The following is an 18,202-nucleotide window of genomic DNA, read 5'->3' as shown; positions in this document are numbered from 1 at the left end:
TGTGTGTGTGTATGAGTGTGCAAGAGTGTGTATGAGTGTGTGTGAGTGTGAGTGTGTGTGTATGAGTGTGTGCGAGTGTGTGTATTAGTGTGTATGTGAGTATGAGTACGTGTGAGTGTGTGTGAATGTGTGTGTATGAGTGTGTGGGAGCGTGTGTGAGTGTGTGTGTATGAGTGTGCAAGAGTGTGCATGAGTGTGAGTGTGTATGAGTATGTGTGAGTGTGTGTGAATGTGCGTGTGAGTGTGTGTGAGTGTATATGTGTGCAAGAGTGTGTATGAGTGTGTGTGTGTTTGTGAGTGTGTGTGTATGTGTTGTGTGAGTGTGTGTGTATGAGTGTGTGTGAATGTGTGTGAGTGTGTGTGTATGAGTGTGTATGAGTGTGTATGAGTGTGTATGAGTGCGTATGAGTGTGAGTGTGTGTATGAGTGCGTATGAGTGTGTGTGTATGAGAGTGCAAGAGTGTGTATTTGTGTGTGTGAGAGTGTGTGTATGAGTGTGAGTATGAATGTGTACGTGTGCTAGTGTGTGTGTATGAGTGTGTGTGTGTGTATGAGTGTGCAAGAGTGTGTATGAGTGTGTGTGAGTGTATGTGAATGTGTGTGAGTGTGTATGTGTATGTGAGTGTGTGTGAGCGTATAAGTGTGCAAGAGTGTGTATGAGTGTGTGTGTGTTTGTGAGTGTGTGTGTATGTGTTGTGAGAGTGTGTGTGTATGAGTGTGTGAGTATGAATGTGTGCGTGTGCTAGTGTGTGTGTATGAGTGTGTGAGTGTGTGTGTATGAGAGTGCAAGAGTGTGTATTTGTGTGTGTGAGTGTGTGTGTGTCTGAGTGTGTGTGAGTATGTGTGTATGAGTGTGTGTGAGTGTGTGTGATTGTGAGTGTGCATGAGTGCGTGTGGGTGTGTGTGAGTGTATGTCTGTATGAGCATCAGTGTGTATGAGTGTGTATGAACGTGTGTGTTTATGAGTGTGTGTGAGTATGTGTGTGTGTGTAAGAGTGTGTATGAGTGTGTGTCAGTGTGTGCGAGTGTGTGTGTGAGTGTGTATGAGTGTGTGTCAGTGTGTGCGAGTGTGTGTGTGAGTGTGTATGAGTGTGTGTCAGTGTGTGCGAGTGTGTGTGTGAGTGTGTATGAGTGTGTGTGAGTATGAGTGTGTGTGTGTGAGAGTCTGTGTGTGTATGAGTGTGTGAGTGTATGTGTGTATGAGTGTGTATGAGTGTGTGTGAGTGTGTGTGTATGAATGTGTGTGTGTGTTAGTGTGTGTGTGTGAATTTGTGTGAGTATATGTGTGTATGAGTGTGTGTGAGGTGGGTGAGTGTGTGTGTATGAGTGTGGTTGAGTGTGTGTGTACGAGTGTTTATGAGTGTGTGTGGGTGTGTGTATGAGTATGTATGAGTGTGTGTGAGTGTGCGTGTGTGTGGGTGTGTATGAGTGTGTGCGAGTGCATGTGAGTGTGTGTGTACGTGTGTGTATGAGTGTTGGTGAGTGTGTGTGAGTGTGGGTGTGTATGCGTGTGTGTGGGTGTGTATGAGTGTGTGCGAGTGCATGTGAGTGTGTGTGTACGTGTGTGTATGAGTGTGCATGAGTGTGTGTGAGTGTATGTCTGTATGAGTGTGCGTGAGTGTGTGTGAATGTGTGTGTGTATGAGTGTGTGTGTGAGTGTGTGTGTGTGAGTTGTGTGAGTGTGTGTGTGTATGAGTGTGCATGAGTGTGTGTGTGTGAGTGTGGTTGAGTGCGCGTGAGTGTGTGTGAATGTGTGTGTTTATGAGTGTGTGTGAGTATGTGTGTGTGAGTGTGTGTGCGTGAGTATGAATATGTGTGTTTATGAGTGTGTGTGAGTATGTGTGTGTGAGTGTGTAAGAGTGTGTGTCAGTGTGTGCGAGTGTGTGTGTATCAGTGTGTGTGTGAGTGTGTGCGTGTGTGAGTGTGTATGAGTGTGTGTGAGTATGTGTGTGAGTGTGTGTATATGAGTGTGTTTGTCTGTGTGAGTGTGTGTATGAGAGTACATGAGTGTGTGTGAGTGTGTGTGTATGAGTGTGTGTGTATGTGTGAGTGTGTGTGAGTATGAGTGTGGTTGAGTGAGTGTGTATGAGTGTGTGTGTATGAATGTGTGTGAGAGTGTGTGAATGTGTGTGTATGAGTGTGTGTTGAGTGTGTGTGAGTGTATGTGTGTATGAGTGTGTGTGTGAGTGTGTGTGAGTGTGTGTGTATGAGTGTATGTGTGTATGAGTGTGAGTGTGTGTGAGTGTGCATGAGTTTGAATGTGTGAGTGTGTGTATGAGTGTGAGTGTGAGTGTGTGAGTGTGTGTATGAGCATGTATGAGTGTGTGTGTGAGTGTGCGTGATATTGTGTGTATGAGTGTGTGTGAGTGTGTGTGCATGAGTGTGTGTAAGTGTGTGTGATATTGTGTGTATGAGTGTGTACGAATGTGTGGGCATGTGTGTGTATAAGTGTGTATGAGTGCGTGAGAGTGTGTGTGTGCATGTGTGTGAAAATGAGTGTGTGTGAGCGTGTGTATGAGTGTGCAAGAGTGTGTATGAGTTTGTGTGTATGAGTATGTGTGTGTGTGAGTATGAGTGTGTTGCGAGTGTGTGAGTGTGAGTGAATGTGTGTGTATGAGTGTGAGTGTGTGTGTGTGTGTAAGTGTGTGTGAGTGTGTGTGTGTGATTGTGTGTGTATGAGTTTGTATGAGTGTGTGAGTGTGTGTGTGAGTCAGTGTGCAAGAGTGTGTATATGTGTGTGTGTGCATGTGTATGAGTATGTGTGAGTGTGTATGAGTATGTGTGAGTATGAGAGTGTGTGAGTGTGAGTGTGTGTGTATTAGTGTGTGTGAGTGTATGTGTGTATGAGTGTGTAAGGGTGTGTATAAGTACGTGTGAGTGATTGTGTGTGTATAAGTGTGTATGTCTGTGTTAGTGCGTGTGAGTGTGAGTGACTGTGTGTGTTTAAGTGTGTGCATGAGTGTGTGTGAATGTGTGTATGAGTGTGTGTGTGTATGAGTGTGGGTGAGTGGGTGTGAGTGTGTGTGTGTATATGTTAGTGTATGTGTGTATGAGTGTGTAAGAGTGTTTATGAGTGTGTGTGTGTGAGTGTGTGTGAACGGGTGTGTGCAAGTGTATGTGCATGTACGTGTGTGTATGACTGTATATGAGTGTGTGTGATGTGTGTTGAATGTGTGTGAGTGTATGTGTGTGTGAGTGTGTGTGAGTATGTGTTAGTGCATGTGTGTATGAGTGTGTAAGAGTGTTTATGAGTGTGTGTGTGTGAGTGTATGTGAACGGGTGTGTGCAAGTGTATGTGCATCTACGTGTGTGTATGAGTGTATATGAGTGTGTGTGAGTGTGCGTGAGTGTGAGTCAGTGTGGGCGCATATGAGCGTGTGTGTGTGTATGAGAGTATATGAGTCAGTGTGAGTGTATGTGTGTATGAGTGTGTGTGAGTGTGTGTATGAGTGTGTAAGAGTGTGTGTGAATGTGTGTATGAGAGTATTTGTGGATGTGTGTGAGTGTGTATGAGTGTGTGTATATGAGTGTGTTTGTCTGTGTGAGTGTGTGTATGAGAGTATATGAGTGTGTGTGTGTGTATGAGTGTATGTGTGAGTGTGAGTGTGTATGAGTATGACTGTGATTGAGTGTGTGTGAGTGTGTGTGAATGTGTATGAGTGTGTGTTGAGTGTGTGTGAGTGTATGTGTGTATGAGTGTGTGTGAGTGTGTGTGTATGAGTGTGTGTGAGTGTGTGTCAGTGTATGTGTGTATGAGTGTGAGTGTGTGTGAGTGTGCATGAGTTTGAATGTGTGAGTGTGTGTATGAGTGTTTGTGAGTGTGAGTGTGTGAGTGTGTGTGCATGAGTGTGTGTATGAGTGTGTATGAGTGTGTATGTGTGTGTGAGTGTGTGAGAGTATGTGTGTATAAGTGTGTATGAGTGTGTGTGAGTTTGTTGAGTGTGTGTGAGTGTATGTGTGTATGAGTCTGTATGAGTGTGTGTGTGAGCGTGTGTGTGTATGAGTGTGTATGAGTGCGTGTGAGTGTGTTATGAATGTGTGTGAGTGTGTGTGAATATGTGTGTGTGAGTGTGTGTGTGTGAGTGTATGTGTGTATGAGTTTGTGTATGAGAGTGTGTGAGTGTGTGTGTGAGTGTGTGTGAGTGTATGTGCGTATAAGTGTGTATGAGAGTGTGTGAGTGTGGTTGAGTGTGTGTGAGTGTGTATGAGTGTGTGTGAGTGTGCATGAGTGTATGTGTGTGTATGAGTGTAGTGTGTGTATATGTGTGTGTGTATGAGTGTGTATGAGTGTGTATGTGTGTGTGAGTGTGTGAGAGTATGTGTGTATAAGTGTGTATGAGTGTGTGTGAGTTTGTTGAGTGTGTGTGAGTGTATGTGTGTATGAGTCTGTATGAGTGTGTGTGTGAGCGTGTGTGTGTATGAGTGTGTATGAGTGCGTGTGAGTGTGTTATGAATGTGTGTGAGTGTGTGTGAATATGTGTGTGTGAGTGTGTGTGTGTGAGTGTATGTGTGTATGAGTTTGTGTATGAGAGTGTGTGAGTGTGTGTGTGTGTATGAGTGTGTGAGAGTGTGTGAGTGCATGTGTGTATGAGTGTGTGTGAGCATGTGAGAGTGTGTGTGTGTATGAGTGCGTGTGAGTGTCTGTGAGTGTGTGTATGAGTGTGTGTGATATTGTATGTATGAGTGTGTACGAGTGTGTGTGCATGTGTGTGAGTATGTATGAGTGTGTGTGAGTGTGTGTGTGTATATGTGTGTATGAGAGTGTGTTAGCGTGTGTGAATGTGTGTTTGTATGAGTATGTGTGTGTGAGTGTGTGAATGAGTATATGTGAGTATGTGTGAGTGTAGGTGTGTATGAGTGTGTAAGAGTGTGCATGAGTGTGTGTGTTTGTGAGTGTGTGTGAATGTGTGTGTATGAGTGTGTGCGTGTGAGTGTGTGTGTATGAGTGTGTTTGTGTGTGTGAGTGTGTGTGTGTGTATGAGTGTGCATGTGTGTGTGTGAGTGTGTGCGTATGAGTGTGTATGAATGTGCGTATGTGAGTGAGAGTGTGTGTGTATGAATGTGTGTGTGAGTGTATGTGTGTGAGTGTGTGTGGGAAAGAGTGTGTATGAGTGTGTGTCAGTGTGTGAGTATGTGTGTGTGTGATTGTGTGCGAGTGTGTGTGTGAGTGTGTATGAGTGTGTTTGTGTATGAGTGTGTGTGTGAGTGTGTGTATGAGTGTGTGTGAGTATGTGAGAGTTTGTGTGTGTATGAGTGCGTGTGAGTGTGAGTGAGTGTGTGTGTATGAGTGTGTGTGAGTGTGTGTATGAGTGTGTGTGATATTGTATGTATGAGTGTGTACGAGTGTGTGTGCATGTGTGTGAGTATGTATGAGTGTGTGTGAGTGTGTGTGTGTATATGTGTGTATGAGAGTGTGTTAGCGTGTGTGAGTGTGTGTTTGTATGAGTATGTGTGTGTGAGTGTGTGAATGAGTATGTGTGAGTATGTGTGAGTGTAGGTGTGTATGATTGTGTAAGAGTGTGCATGAGTGTGTGTGTTTGTGAGTGTGAGTGTGAATGTGTGTGTATAAGTGTGTTTGTGTGTGTGAGTGTGTGTGTGTATGAGTGTGTATGTGTCTGTGTGTGAGTGTGTGTGTATGAGTGTGTATGAATGTGTGTGTATGAATGTGTGTGTGTGAGTGAGAGTGTGTGTGTATGAGTGTGTGTGTGAGTGTGTGTGTGTGAGTGTGTGTGGGAAAGAGTGTGTATGAGTGTGTGTCAGTGTGCGAGTATGTGTGTGTGTGATTGTGTGCGAGTGTGTCTGTGAGTGTGTATGAGTGTGTTTGTGTATGAGTGTGTGTGTGAGTGTGTGTATGTGTGTGTGAGTGTGTGTGTGTATGAATGTGTGTGAGTGTGTGTGTATGTGTGTATGAGTGCATGTGAGTGTGTGAGTGTATGTGTGCATAATTGTGTATGAGTGTGTGTGTGAGTGTGTGTATGAGTGTGTAAGAGTGTGAATGAGTGTGTGTGAGTGTGAGCGAGTGTGTGAGTGTGTGTGCGTATGAGTGTGTATGTGAGTGTGTGAGTATGTGTGTGTGAGTGTGTAAATGTGTGTGAGTGTGTGTGAGTGCATGTGTGTATGAGTGTGTGCATGTGTGTGTGTGAGTGTATGAGTGCCTGAGTTTGTATGAGTGTGTGTGTATGAATGTGTGTGAGTGTGTGTGCATGAGTGTGTGTGTGAATGTGTGTGAATGTGTGTGAGTGTATGTGTGCCTGAGTTTCTATGAGTGTGTGTGGGTGAGTGTGAGTGCGTGTATGAGTGTGTGTGAGTGTATGTGTGTGAGTGTGTGTGCATGAGTATGTGTGTGAATGTGTGTGTGCATGAGTGTGTGCGCACAAGAGTGTGTGTATGAGTGTGCGAGTGTGTATGAGTGTGTGCGTGAGTGTGTGTTAGTGTGCATGAGTGTATGTGTGTGTATGAGTGTAGTGTGTGTATATGTGTGTATGTATGAGTGTGTATGAGTGTGTGTGAGTGTGGTTGAGTGTGTGTGAGTGTGTGTGAGTGTGTGTATGAGTGTGTGTGAGTGTGCATGAGTGTATGTGTGTGTATGAGTGTAGTGTGTGTATATGTGTGTGTGTATGAGTGTGTATGAGTGTGTATGTGTGTGTGTGAGTGTGTGTGAGTGTATGTGTGTATAAGTGGGTATGAGTGTGTGTGAGTTTTTTGAGTGTGTGTGAGTGTATGTGTGTATGAGTCTGTATGAGTGTGTGTGTGAGTGTATGTGTGTGAGTGTGTGTGGGAAAGAGTGTGTATGAGTGTGTGTCAGTGTGTGAATGTGTGTGTGTGAGTGTGCGAGTGTGTGTGTATGAGTGTGTATGAGTGTGTGTGTGTGTATGAGTGTGTGTGAGTGTGTGTGTGTATGAATGTGTGTGAGTGTGTGTGTGTATGTGTGTATGAGTGCATGTGAGTGTGTGTGAGTGTATGTGTGCATGATTGTGTATGAGTGTGTGCGAGTGTGTGTATTAGTGTGTATGTGAGTATGAGTACGTGTGAGTGTGTGTGAATGTGTGTGTATGAGTGTGTGGGAGCGTGTGTGAGTGTGTGTGTATGAGTGTGCAAGAGTGTGCATGAGTGTGTGTGAGTGTGAGTGTGTATGAGTATGTGTGAGTGTGTGTGAATGTGCGTGTGAGTGTGTGTGAGTGTATATGTGTGCAAGAGTGTGTATGAGTGTGTGTGTGTTTGTGAGTGTGTGTGTATGTGTTGTGTGAGTGTGTGTGTATGAGTGTGTGTGAATGTGTGTGAGTGTGTGTGTATGAGTGTGTATGAGTGTGTATGAGTGTGTATGAGTGCGTATGAGTGTGAGTGTGTGTATGAGTGCGTATGAGTGTGTGTGTATGAGAGTGCAAGAGTGTGTATTTGTGTGTGTGAGAGTGTGTGTGTATGAGTGTGTGAGTATGAATGTGTACGTGTGCTAGTGTGTGTGTATGAGTGTGTGTGTGTGTATGAGTGTGCAAGAGTGTGTATGAGTGTGTGTGAGTGTATGTGAATGTGTGTGAGTGTGTATGTGTATGTGAGTGTGTGTGAGCGTATAAGTGTGCAAGAGTGTGTATGAGTGTGTGTGTGTTTGTGAGTGTGTGTGTATGTGTTGTGAGAGTGTGTGTGTATGAGTGTGTGAGTATGAATGTGTGCGTGTGCTAGTGTGTGTGTATGAGTGTGTGAGTGTGTGTGTATGAGAGTGCAAGAGTGTGTATTTGTGTGTGTGAGTGTGTGTGTGTCTGAGTGTGTGTGAGTATGTGTGTATGAGTGTGTGTGAGTGTGTGTGATTGTGAGTGTGCATGAGTGCGTGTGGGTGTGTGTGAGTGTATGTCTGTATGAGCATCAGTGTGTATGAGTGTGTATGAACGTGTGTGTTTATGAGTGTGTGTGAGTATGTGTGTGTGTGTAAGAGTGTGTATGAGTGTGTGTCAGTGTGTGCGAGTGTGTGTGTGAGTGTGTATGAGTGTGTGTCAGTGTGTGCGAGTGTGTGTGTGAGTGTGTATGAGTGTGTGTCAGTGTGTGCGAGTGTGTGTGTGAGTGTGTATGAGTGTGTGTGAGTATGAGTGTGTGTGTGTGAGAGTCTGTGTGTGTATGAGTGTGTGAGTGTATGTGTGTATGAGTGTGTATGAGTGTGTGTGAGTGTGTGTGTATGAATGTGTGTGTGTGTTAGTGTGTGTGTGTGAATTTGTGTGAGTATATGTGTGTATGAGTGTGTGTGAGGTGGGTGAGTGTGTGTGTATGAGTGTGGTTGAGTGTGTGTGTACGAGTGTTTATGAGTGTGTGTGGGTGTGTGTATGAGTATGTATGAGTGTGTGTGAGTGTGCGTGTGTGTGGGTGTGTATGAGTGTGTGCGAGTGCATGTGAGTGTGTGTGTACGTGTGTGTATGAGTGTTGGTGAGTGTGTGTGAGTGTGGGTGTGTATGCGTGTGTGTGGGTGTGTATGAGTGTGTGCGAGTGCATGTGAGTGTGTGTGTACGTGTGTGTATGAGTGTGCATGAGTGTGTGTGAGTGTATGTCTGTATGAGTGTGCGTGAGTGTGTGTGAATGTGTGTGTGTATGAGTGTGTGTGTGAGTGTGTGTGTGTGAGTTGTGTGAGTGTGTGTGTGTATGAGTGTGCATGAGTGTGTGTGTGTGAGTGTGGTTGAGTGCGCGTGAGTGTGTGTGAATGTGTGTGTTTATGAGTGTGTGTGAGTATGTGTGTGTGAGTGTGTGTGCGTGAGTATGAATATGTGTGTTTATGAGTGTGTGTGAGTATGTGTGTGTGAGTGTGTAAGAGTGTGTGCGAGTGTGTGTGTATCAGTGTGTGTGTGAGTGTGTGCGTGTGTGAGTGTGTATGAGTGTGTGTGAGTATGTGTGTGAGTGTGTGTATATGAGTGTGTTTGTCTGTGTGAGTGTGTGTATGAGAGTACATGAGTGTGTGTGAGTGTGTGTGTATGAGTGTGTGTGTATGTGTGAGTGTGTGTGAGTATGAGTGTGGTTGAGTGAGTGTGTATGAGTGTGTGTGTATGAATGTGTGTGAGAGTGTGTGAATGTGTGTGTATGAGTGTGTGTTGAGTGTGTGTGAGTGTATGTGTGTATGAGTGTGTGTGTGAGTGTGTGTGAGTGTGTGTGTATGAGTGTATGTGTGTATGAGTGTGAGTGTGTGTGAGTGTGCATGAGTTTGAATGTGTGAGTGTGTGTATGAGTGTGAGTGTGAGTGTGTGAGTGTGTGTATGAGCATGTATGAGTGTGTGTGTGAGTGTGCGTGATATTGTGTGTATGAGTGTGTGTGAGTGTGTGTGCATGAGTGTGTGTAAGTGTGTGTGATATTGTGTGTATGAGTGTGTACGAATGTGTGGGCATGTGTGTGAGTGTGTGTGTATAAGTGTGTATGAGTGCGTGAGAGTGTGTGTGTGCATGTGTGTGAAAATGAGTGTGTGTGAGCGTGTGTATGAGTGTGCAAGAGTGTGTATGAGTTTGTGTGTATGAGTATGTGTGTGTGTGAGTATGAGTGTGTTGCGAGTGTGTGAGTGTGAGTGAATGTGTGTGTATGAGTGTGAGTGTGTGTGTGTGTGTAAGTGTGTGTGAGTGTGTGTGTGTGATTGTGTGTGTATGAGTTTGTATGAGTGTGTGAGTGTGTGTGTGAGTCAGTGTGCAAGAGTGTGTATATGTGTGTGTGTGCATGTGTATGAGTATGTGTGAGTGTGTATGAGTATGTGTGAGTATGAGAGTGTGTGAGTGTGAGTGTGTGTGTATTAGTGTGTGTGAGTGTATGTGTGTATGAGTGTGTAAGGGTGTGTATAAGTACGTGTGAGTGATTGTGTGTGTATAAGTGTGTATGTCTGTGTTAGTGCGTGTGAGTGTGAGTGACTGTGTGTGTTTAAGTGTGTGCATGAGTGTGTGTGAATGTGTGTATGAGTGTGTGTGTGTATGAGTGTGGGTGAGTGGGTGTGAGTGTGTGTGTGTATATGTTAGTGTATGTGTGTATGAGTGTGTAAGAGTGTTTATGAGTGTGTGTGTGTGAGTGTGTGTGAACGGGTGTGTGCAAGTGTATGTGCATGTACGTGTGTGTATGACTGTATATGAGTGTGTGTGATGTGTGTTGAATGTGTGTGAGTGTATGTGTGTGTGAGTGTGTGTGAGTATGTGTTAGTGCATGTGTGTATGAGTGTGTAAGAGTGTTTATGAGTGTGTGTGTGTGAGTGTATGTGAACGGGTGTGTGCAAGTGTATGTGCATCTACGTGTGTGTATGAGTGTATATGAGTGTGTGTGAGTGTGCGTGAGTGTGAGTCAGTGTGGGCGCATATGAGCATGTGTGTGTGTATGAGAGTATATGAGTCAGTGTGAGTGTATGTGTGTATGAGTGTGTGTGAGTGTGTGTATGAGTGTGTAAGAGTGTGTGTGAATGTGTGTATGAGAGTATTTGTGGATGTGTGTGAGTGTGTATGAGTGTGTGTATATGAGTGTGTTTGTCTGTGTGAGTGTGTGTATGAGAGTATATGAGTGTGTGTGTGTGTATGAGTGTATGTGTGAGTGTGAGTGTGTATGAGTATGACTGTGATTGAGTGTGTGTGAGTGTGTGTGAATGTGTATGAGTGTGTGTTGAGTGTGTGTGAGTGTATGTGTGTATGAGTGTGTGTGAGTGTGTGTGTATGAGTGTGTGTGAGTGTGTGTCAGTGTATGTGTGTATGAGTGTGAGTGTGTGTGAGTGTGCATGAGTTTGAATGTGTGAGTGTGTGTATGAGTGTTTGTGAGTGTGAGTGTGTGAGTGTGTGTGCATGAGTGTGTGTATGAGTGTGCGTGAGTATGAGTGTGTGAGTGTGCTGTGAGTGTGTGAGTATGTGTGAGTGTATATGTGTATTAGTGTGTATGAGTGTGTGTGAGTGTGTGTTAGTGTGGGTATGAGTGTATATGAGTGTGTGTGAGTGTGAGTGTGTGTGTATGAGTGTGTGTGTGAGTGTATGTGTGTGGGAAAGAGTGTGTATGAGTGTGTGTCAGTGTGTGAGTATGTGTGTGTGTGAGTGTGTGCGAGTGTGTGTGTATGAGTGTGTATGAGTGAGTGTGTGTATATGAGAGTGTATGAGTGTGTATGAGTGTGTGTGAGTGTGTGTGTGTATGAATGTGTGTGAGTGTGTGTGTATGTGTTGTGTGAGTGTGTGTGAGTGTGTGTGTATATATGTGTGTATGAGAGTGTGTTAGCGTGTGTGAGTGTGTGTTTGTATGAGTATGTGTGTGTGAGTGTGTGAATGAGTATGTGTGAGTATGTGTGAGTGTAGGTGTGTATGAGTGTGTGAGAGTGTGCATGAGTGTGTGTGTTTGTGAGTGTGAGTGTGAATGTGTGTGTATGAGTGTGTTTGTGTGTGTGAGTGTGTGTGTGTATGAGTGTGTATGTGTGTGAGTGTGTGCGTATGAGTGTGTATGAATGTGTGTGTATGAATGTGTGTGTGTGAGTGAGAGTGTGTGTGTATGAGTGTGTGTGTGAGTGTATGTGTGTGGGAAAGAGTGTGTATGAGTGTGTATGAGTGAGTGTGTGTATATGAGTGTGTATGAGTGTGTATGAGTGTGTGTGAGTGTGTGTGTGTATGAATGTGTGTGAGTGTGTGTGTATGTGTTGTGTGAGTGTGTGTGAGTGTGTGTGTGTATATGTGTGTATGAGAGTGTGTTAGCGTGTGTGAGTGTGTGTTTGTATGAGTATGTGTGTGTGAGTGTGTGAATGAGTATGTGTGAGTATGTGTGAGTGTAGGTGTGTATGAGTGTGTGAGAGTGTGCATGAGTGTGTGTGTTTGTGAGTGTGAGTGTGAATGTGTGTGTATGAGTGTGTTTGTGTGTGTGAGTGTGTGTGTGTATGAGTGTGTATGTGTGTGAGTGTGTGCGTATGAGTGTGTATGAATGTGTGTGTATGAATGTGTGTGTGTGAGTGAGAGTGTGTGTGTATGAGTGTGTGTGTGAGTGTATGTGTGTGGGAAAGAGTGTGTATGAGTGTGTATGAGTGAGTGTGTGTATATGAGTGTGTATGAGTGTGTGTGAGTGTGTGTGTGTGTATGAATGTGTGTGAGTGTGTGTGTATGTGTGTATGAGTGCATGTGACTGTGTGAGTGTGTGTGAGTGTATGTGTGCATGATTGTGTATGAGTGTGTGTGTGTGAGTGTGTGTGTATGAGTGTGTGCGAGTGTGTGTATTAGTGTGTATGTGAGTATGAGTACGTGTGAGTGTGTGTGAATGTGTGTGTATGAGTGTGTGGGAGCGTGTGTGAGTGTGTGTGTATGAGTGTGCAAGAGTGTGCATGAGTGTGTGTGAGTGTGTATGAGTATGTGTGAGTGTGTGTGAATGTGCGTGTGAGTGTGTGTGAGTGTATATGTGTGCAAGAGTGTGTATGAGTGTGTGTGTGTTTGTGAGTGTGTGTGTATGTGTTGTGTGAGTGTGTGTGTATGAGTGTGTGTGAATGTGTGTGAGTGTGTGTGTATGAGTGTGTATGAGTGCGTATGAGTGTGAGTGTGTGTATGAGTGCGTATGAGTGTGTGTGTATGAGAGTGCAAGAGTGTGTATTTGTGTGTGTGAGAGTGTGTGTGAGTGTGTGTCAGTGTGTGCGAGTGTGTGTGTATGAGTGTGTGTGTGAGTGTGTATGAGTGTGTGTGTGTGAGAGTCTGTGTGTGTATGAGTGTGTGCGAGTGTGTGTATTAGTGTGTATGTGAGTATGAGTACGTGTGAGTGTGTGTGAATGTGTGTGTATGAGTGTGTGGGAGCGTGTGTGAGTGTGTGTGTATGAGTGTGCAAGAGTGCATGAGTGTGTGTGAGTGTGAGTGTGTATGAGTATGTGTGAGTGTGTGTGAATGTGCGTGTGAGTGTGTGTGAGTGTATATGTGTGCAAGAGTGTGTATGAGTGTGTGTGTGTTTGTGAGTGTGTGTGTATGTGTTGTGTGAGTGTGTGTGTATGAGTGTGTGTGAATGTGTGTGAGTGTGTGTGTATGAGTGTGTATGAGTGTGTATGAGTGCATATGAGTGTGAGTGTGTGTATGAGTGCGTATGAGTGTGTGTGTATGAGAGTGCAAGAGTGTGTATTTGTGTGTGTGAGAGTGTGTGTGTATGAGTGTGTGAGTATGAATGTGTACGTGTGCTAGTGTGTGTGTATGAGTGTGTGTGTGTGTATGAGTGTGCAAGAGTGTGTATGAGTGTGTGCGAGTGTGTGTATTAGTGTGTATGTGAGTATGAGTACGTGTGAGTGTGTGTGAATGTGTGTGTATGAGTGTGTGGGAGCGTGTGTGAGTGTGTGTGTATGAGTGTGCAAGAGTGTGCATGAGTGTGTGTGAGTGTGAGTGTGTATGAGTATGTGTGAGTGTGTGTGAATGTGCGTGTGAGTGTATATGTGTGCAAGAGTGTGTATGAGTGTGTGTGTGTGTTTGTGAGTGTGTGTGTATGTGTTGTGTGAGTGTGTGTGTATGAGTGTGTGTGAATGTGTGTGAGTGTGTGTGTATGAGTGTGTATGAGTGCGTATGAGTGTGAGTGTGTGTATGAGTGCGTATGAGTGTGTGTGTATGAGAGTGCAAGAGTGTGTATTTGTGTGAGTGAGAGTGTGTGTGAGTGTGTGTCAGTGTGTGCGAGTGTGTGTGTATGAGTGTGTGTGTGAGTGTGTATGAGTGTGTGTGTGTGAGAGTCTGTGTGTGTATGAGTGTGTGCGAGTGTGTGTATTAGTGTGTATGTGAGTATGAGTACGTGTGAGTGTGTGTGAATGTGTGTGTATGAGTGTGTGGGAGCGTGTGTGAGTGTGTGTGTATGAGTGTGCAAGAGTGTGCATGAGTGTGTGTGAGTGTGAGTGTGTATGAGTATGTGTGAGTGTGTGTGAATGTGCGTGTGAGTGTGTGTGAGTGTATATGTGTGCAAGAGTGTGTATGAGTGTGTGTGTGTTTGTGAGTGTGTGAGTGTGTGTGTATGAGTGTGTGTGAATGTGTGTGAGTGTGTGTGTATGAGTGTGTATGAGTGCGTATGAGTGTGAGTGTGTGTATGAGTGCGTATGAGTGTGTGTGTATGAGAGTGCAAGAGTGTGTATTTGTGTGTGTGAGAGTGTGTGTGTATGAGTGTGTGAGTATGAATGTGTACGTGTGCTAGTGTGTGTGTATGAGTGTGTGTGTGTGTATGAGTGTGCAAGAGTGTGTATGAGTGTGTGTGAGTGTGAGTGTGTGTGTATGAGTGTGTGCGAGTGTGTGTATGAGTGTGTATGTGAGTATGAGTACGTGTGAGTGTGTGTGAATGTGTGTGTATGAGTGTGTGGGAGCGTGTGTGAGTGTGTGTGTATGAGTGTGCAAGAGTGTGCATGAGTGTGTGTGAGTGTGAGTGTGTATGAGTATGTGTGAGTGTGTGTGAATGTGCGTGTGAGTGTGTGTGAGTGTATATGTGTGCAAGAGTGTGTATGAGTGTGTGTGTGTTTGTGAGTGTGTGTGTATGTGTTGTGTGAGTGTGTGTGTATGAGTGTGTGTGAATGTGTGTGAGTGTGTGTGTATGAGTGTGTATGAGTGTGTATGAGTGCGTATGAGTGTGAGTGTGTGTATGAGTGCGTATGAGTGTGTGTGTATGAGAGTGCAAGAGTGTGTATTTGTGTGTGTGAGAGTGTGTGTGTATGAGTGTGTGAGTATGAATGTGTACGTGTGCTAGTGTGTGTGTATGAGTGTGTGTGTGTGTATGAGTGTGCAAGAGTGTGTATGAGTGTGTGTGAGTGTGAGTGTGTATGAGTATGTGTGAGTGTATGTGAATGTGTGTGAGTGTGTATGTGTATGTGAGTGTGTGTGAGCGTATAAGTGTGCAAGAGTGTGTATGAGTGTGTGTGTGTTTGTGAGTGTGTGTATGTGTTGTGAGAGTGTGTGTGTATGAGTGTGTGTGAATGTGTGCGAGTGTGTGTGTATGAGTGCGTATGAGTGTGAGTGTGTGTATGAGTGCGTATGAGTGTGTGTGTATGAGAGTGCAAGAGTGTGTATTTGTGTGTGTGTGAGTGTGTGTGTATGAGTGTGTGAGTATGAATGTGTGCGTGTGCTAGTGTGTGTGTATGAGTGTGTGAGTGTGTGTGTATGAGAGTGCAAGAGTGTGTATTTGTGTGTGTGAGTGTGTGTGTGTCTGAGTGTGTGTGAGTATGTGTGTATGAGTGTGTGTGAGTGTGTGTGATTGTGAGTGTGCATGAGTGCGTGTGGGTGTGTGTGAGTGTATGTCTGTATGAGCATCAGTGTGTATGAGTGTGTATGAACGTGTGTGTTTATGAGTGTGTGTGAGTATGTGTGTGTGTGTAAGAGTGTGTATGAGTGTGTGTCAGTGTGTGCGAGTGTGTGTGTGAGTGTGTATGAGTGTGTGTCAGTGTGTGCGAGTGTGTGTGTGAGTGTGTATGAGTGTGTGTCAGTGTGTGCGAGTGTGTGTGTGAGTGTGTATGAGTGGGTGTGAGTATGAGTGTGTGTGTGTGAGAGTCTGTGTGTGTATGAGTGTGTGTGAGTGTATGTGTGTATGAGTGTGTATGAGTGTGTGTGAGTGTGTGTGTATGAATGTGTGTGTGTGTTAGTGTGTGTGTGTGAATTTGTGTGAGTATATGTGTGTATGAGTGTGTGTGAGGTGGGTGAGTGTGTGTGTATGAGTGTGGTTGAGTGTGTGTGTACGAGTGTTTATGAGTGTGTGTGGGTGTGTGTATGAGTATGTATGAGTGTGTGTGAGTGTGCGTGTGTGTGGGTGTGTATGAGTGTGTGCGAGTGCATGTGAGTGTGTGTGTACGTGTGTGTATGAGTGTTGGTGAGTGTGTGTGAGTGTGGGTGTGTATGCGTGTGTGTGGGTGTGTATGAGTGTGTGCGAGTGCATGTGAGTGTGTGTGTACGTGTGTGTATGAGTGTGCATGAGTGTGTGTGAGTGTATGTCTGTATGAGTGTGCGTGAGTGTGTGTGAATGTGTGTGTGTATGAGTGTGTGTGTGAGTGTGTGTGTGTGAGTTGTGTGAGTGTGTGTGTGTATGAGTGTGCATGAGTGTGTGTGTGTGAGTGTGTGTGCGTGAGTATGAATATGTGTGTTTATGAGTGTGTGTGAGTATGTGTGTGTGAGTGTGTAAGAGTGTGTGTCAGTGTGTGCGAGTGTGTGTGTATCAGTGTGTGTGTGAGTGTGTGCGTGTGTGAGTGTGTATGAGTGTGTGTGAGTATGTGTGTGAGTGTGTGTATATGAGTGTGTTTGTCTGTGTGAGTGTGTGTATGAGAGTACATGAGTGTGTGTGAGTGTGTGTGTATGTGTGTGTGTGTATGTGTGAGTGTGTGTGAGTATGAGTGTGGTTGAGTGAGTGTGTATGAGTGTGTGTGTATGAATGTGTGTGAGAGTGTGTGAATGTGTGTGTATGAGTGTGTATGAGTGTGTGTTGAGTGTGTGTGAGTGTATGTGTGTATGAGTGTGTGTGTGAGTGTGTGTGAGTGTGTGTGTATGAGTGTATGTGTGTATGAGTGTGAGTGTGTGTGAGTGTGCATGAGTTTGAATGTGTGAGTGTGTGTATGAGTGTGAGTGTGAGTGTGTGAGTGTGTGTATGAGCATGTATGAGTGTGTGTGTGAGTGTGCGTGATATTGTGTGTATGAGTGTGTGTGAGTGTGTGTGCATGAGTGTGTGTAAGTGTGTGTGATATTGTGTGTATGAGTGTGTACGAATGTGTGGGCATGTGTGTGAGTGTGTGTGTATAAGTGTGTATGAGTGCGTGAGAGTGTGTGTGTGCATGTGTGTGAAAATGAGTGTGTGTGAGCGTGTGTATGAGTGTGCAAGAGTGTGTATGAGTTTGTGTGTATGAGTATGTGTGTGTGTGAGTATGAGTGTGTTGCGAGTGTGTGAGTGTGAGTGAATGTGTGTGTATGAGTGTGAGTGAGTGTGTGTGTGTAAGTGTGTGTGAGTGTGTGTGTGTGATTGTGTGTGTATGAGTTTGTATGAGTGTGTGAGTGTGTGTGTGAGTCAGTGTGCAAGAGTGTGTATATGTGTGTGTGTGCATGTGTATGAGTATGTGTGAGTGTGTATGAGTATGTGTGAGTATGAGAGTGTGTGAGTGTGAGTGTGTGTTTATTAGTGTGTGTGAGTGTATGTGTGTATGAGTGTGTAAGGGTGTGTATGAGTACGTGTGAGTGATTGTGTGTGTATAAGTGTGTATGTCTGTGTGAGTGCGTGTGAGTGTGAGTGACTGTGTGTGTTTAAGTGTGTGCATGAGTGTGTGTGAATGTGTGTATGAGTGTGTGTGTGTATGAGTGTGGGTGAGTGGGTGTGAGTGTGTGTGTGTATATGTTAGTGTATGTGTGTATGAGTGTGTAAGAGTGTTTATGAGTGTGTGTGTGTGTGAGTGTGTGTGAACGGGTGTGTGCAAGTGTATGTGCATGTACGTGTGTGTATGACTGTATATGAGTGTGTGTGATGTGTGTTGAATGTGTGTGAGTGTATGTGTGTGTGAGTGTGTGTGAGTATGTGTTAGTGCATGTGTGTATGAGTGTGTAAGAGTGTTTATGAGTGTGTGTGTGTGAGTGTATGTCTGTATGAGCATCAGTGTGTATGAGTGTGTATGAACGTGTGTGTTTATGAGTGTGTGTGAGTATGTGTGTGTGTGTAAGAGTGTGTATGAGTGTGTGTCAGTGTGTGCGAGTGTGTGTGTGAGTGTGTATGAGTGTGTGTCAGTGTGTGCGAGTGTGTGTGTGAGTGTGTATGAGTGTGTGTGAGTATGAGTGTGTGTGTGTGAGAGTCTGTGTGTGTATGAGTGTGTGTGAGTGTATGTGTGTATGAGTGTGTATGAGTGTGTGTGAGTGTGTGTGTATGAATGTGTGTGTGTGTTAGTGTGTGTGTGTGAATTTGTGTGAGTATATGTGTGTATGAGTGTGTGTGAGGTGGGTGAGTGTGTGTGTATGAGTGTGGTTGAGTGTGTGTGTACGAGTGTTTATGAGTGTGTGTGGGTGTGTGTATGAGTATGTATGAGTGTGTGTGAGTGTGCGTGTGTGTGGGTGTGTATGAGTGTGTGCGAGTGTGTGTGTACGTGTGTGTATGAGTGTTGGTGAGTGTGTGTGAGTGTGGGTGTGTATGCGTGTGTGTGGGTGTGTATGAGTGTGTGCGAGTGCATGTGAGTGTGTGTGTACGTGTGTGTATGAGTGTGCATGAGTGTGTGTGAGTGTATGTCTGTATGAGTGTGCGTGAGTGTGTGTGAATGTGTGTGTGTATGAGTGTGTGTGTGAGTGTGTGTGT

The sequence above is a fragment of the Chiloscyllium punctatum genome, chromosome 21 (genome assembly GCF_047496795.1).
Source record: "Chiloscyllium punctatum isolate Juve2018m chromosome 21, sChiPun1.3, whole genome shotgun sequence".
In the NCBI taxonomy this organism is placed as follows: Eukaryota; Metazoa; Chordata; class Chondrichthyes; order Orectolobiformes; family Hemiscylliidae; genus Chiloscyllium; species Chiloscyllium punctatum.
This window is presented reverse-complemented; position numbering follows the sequence as displayed.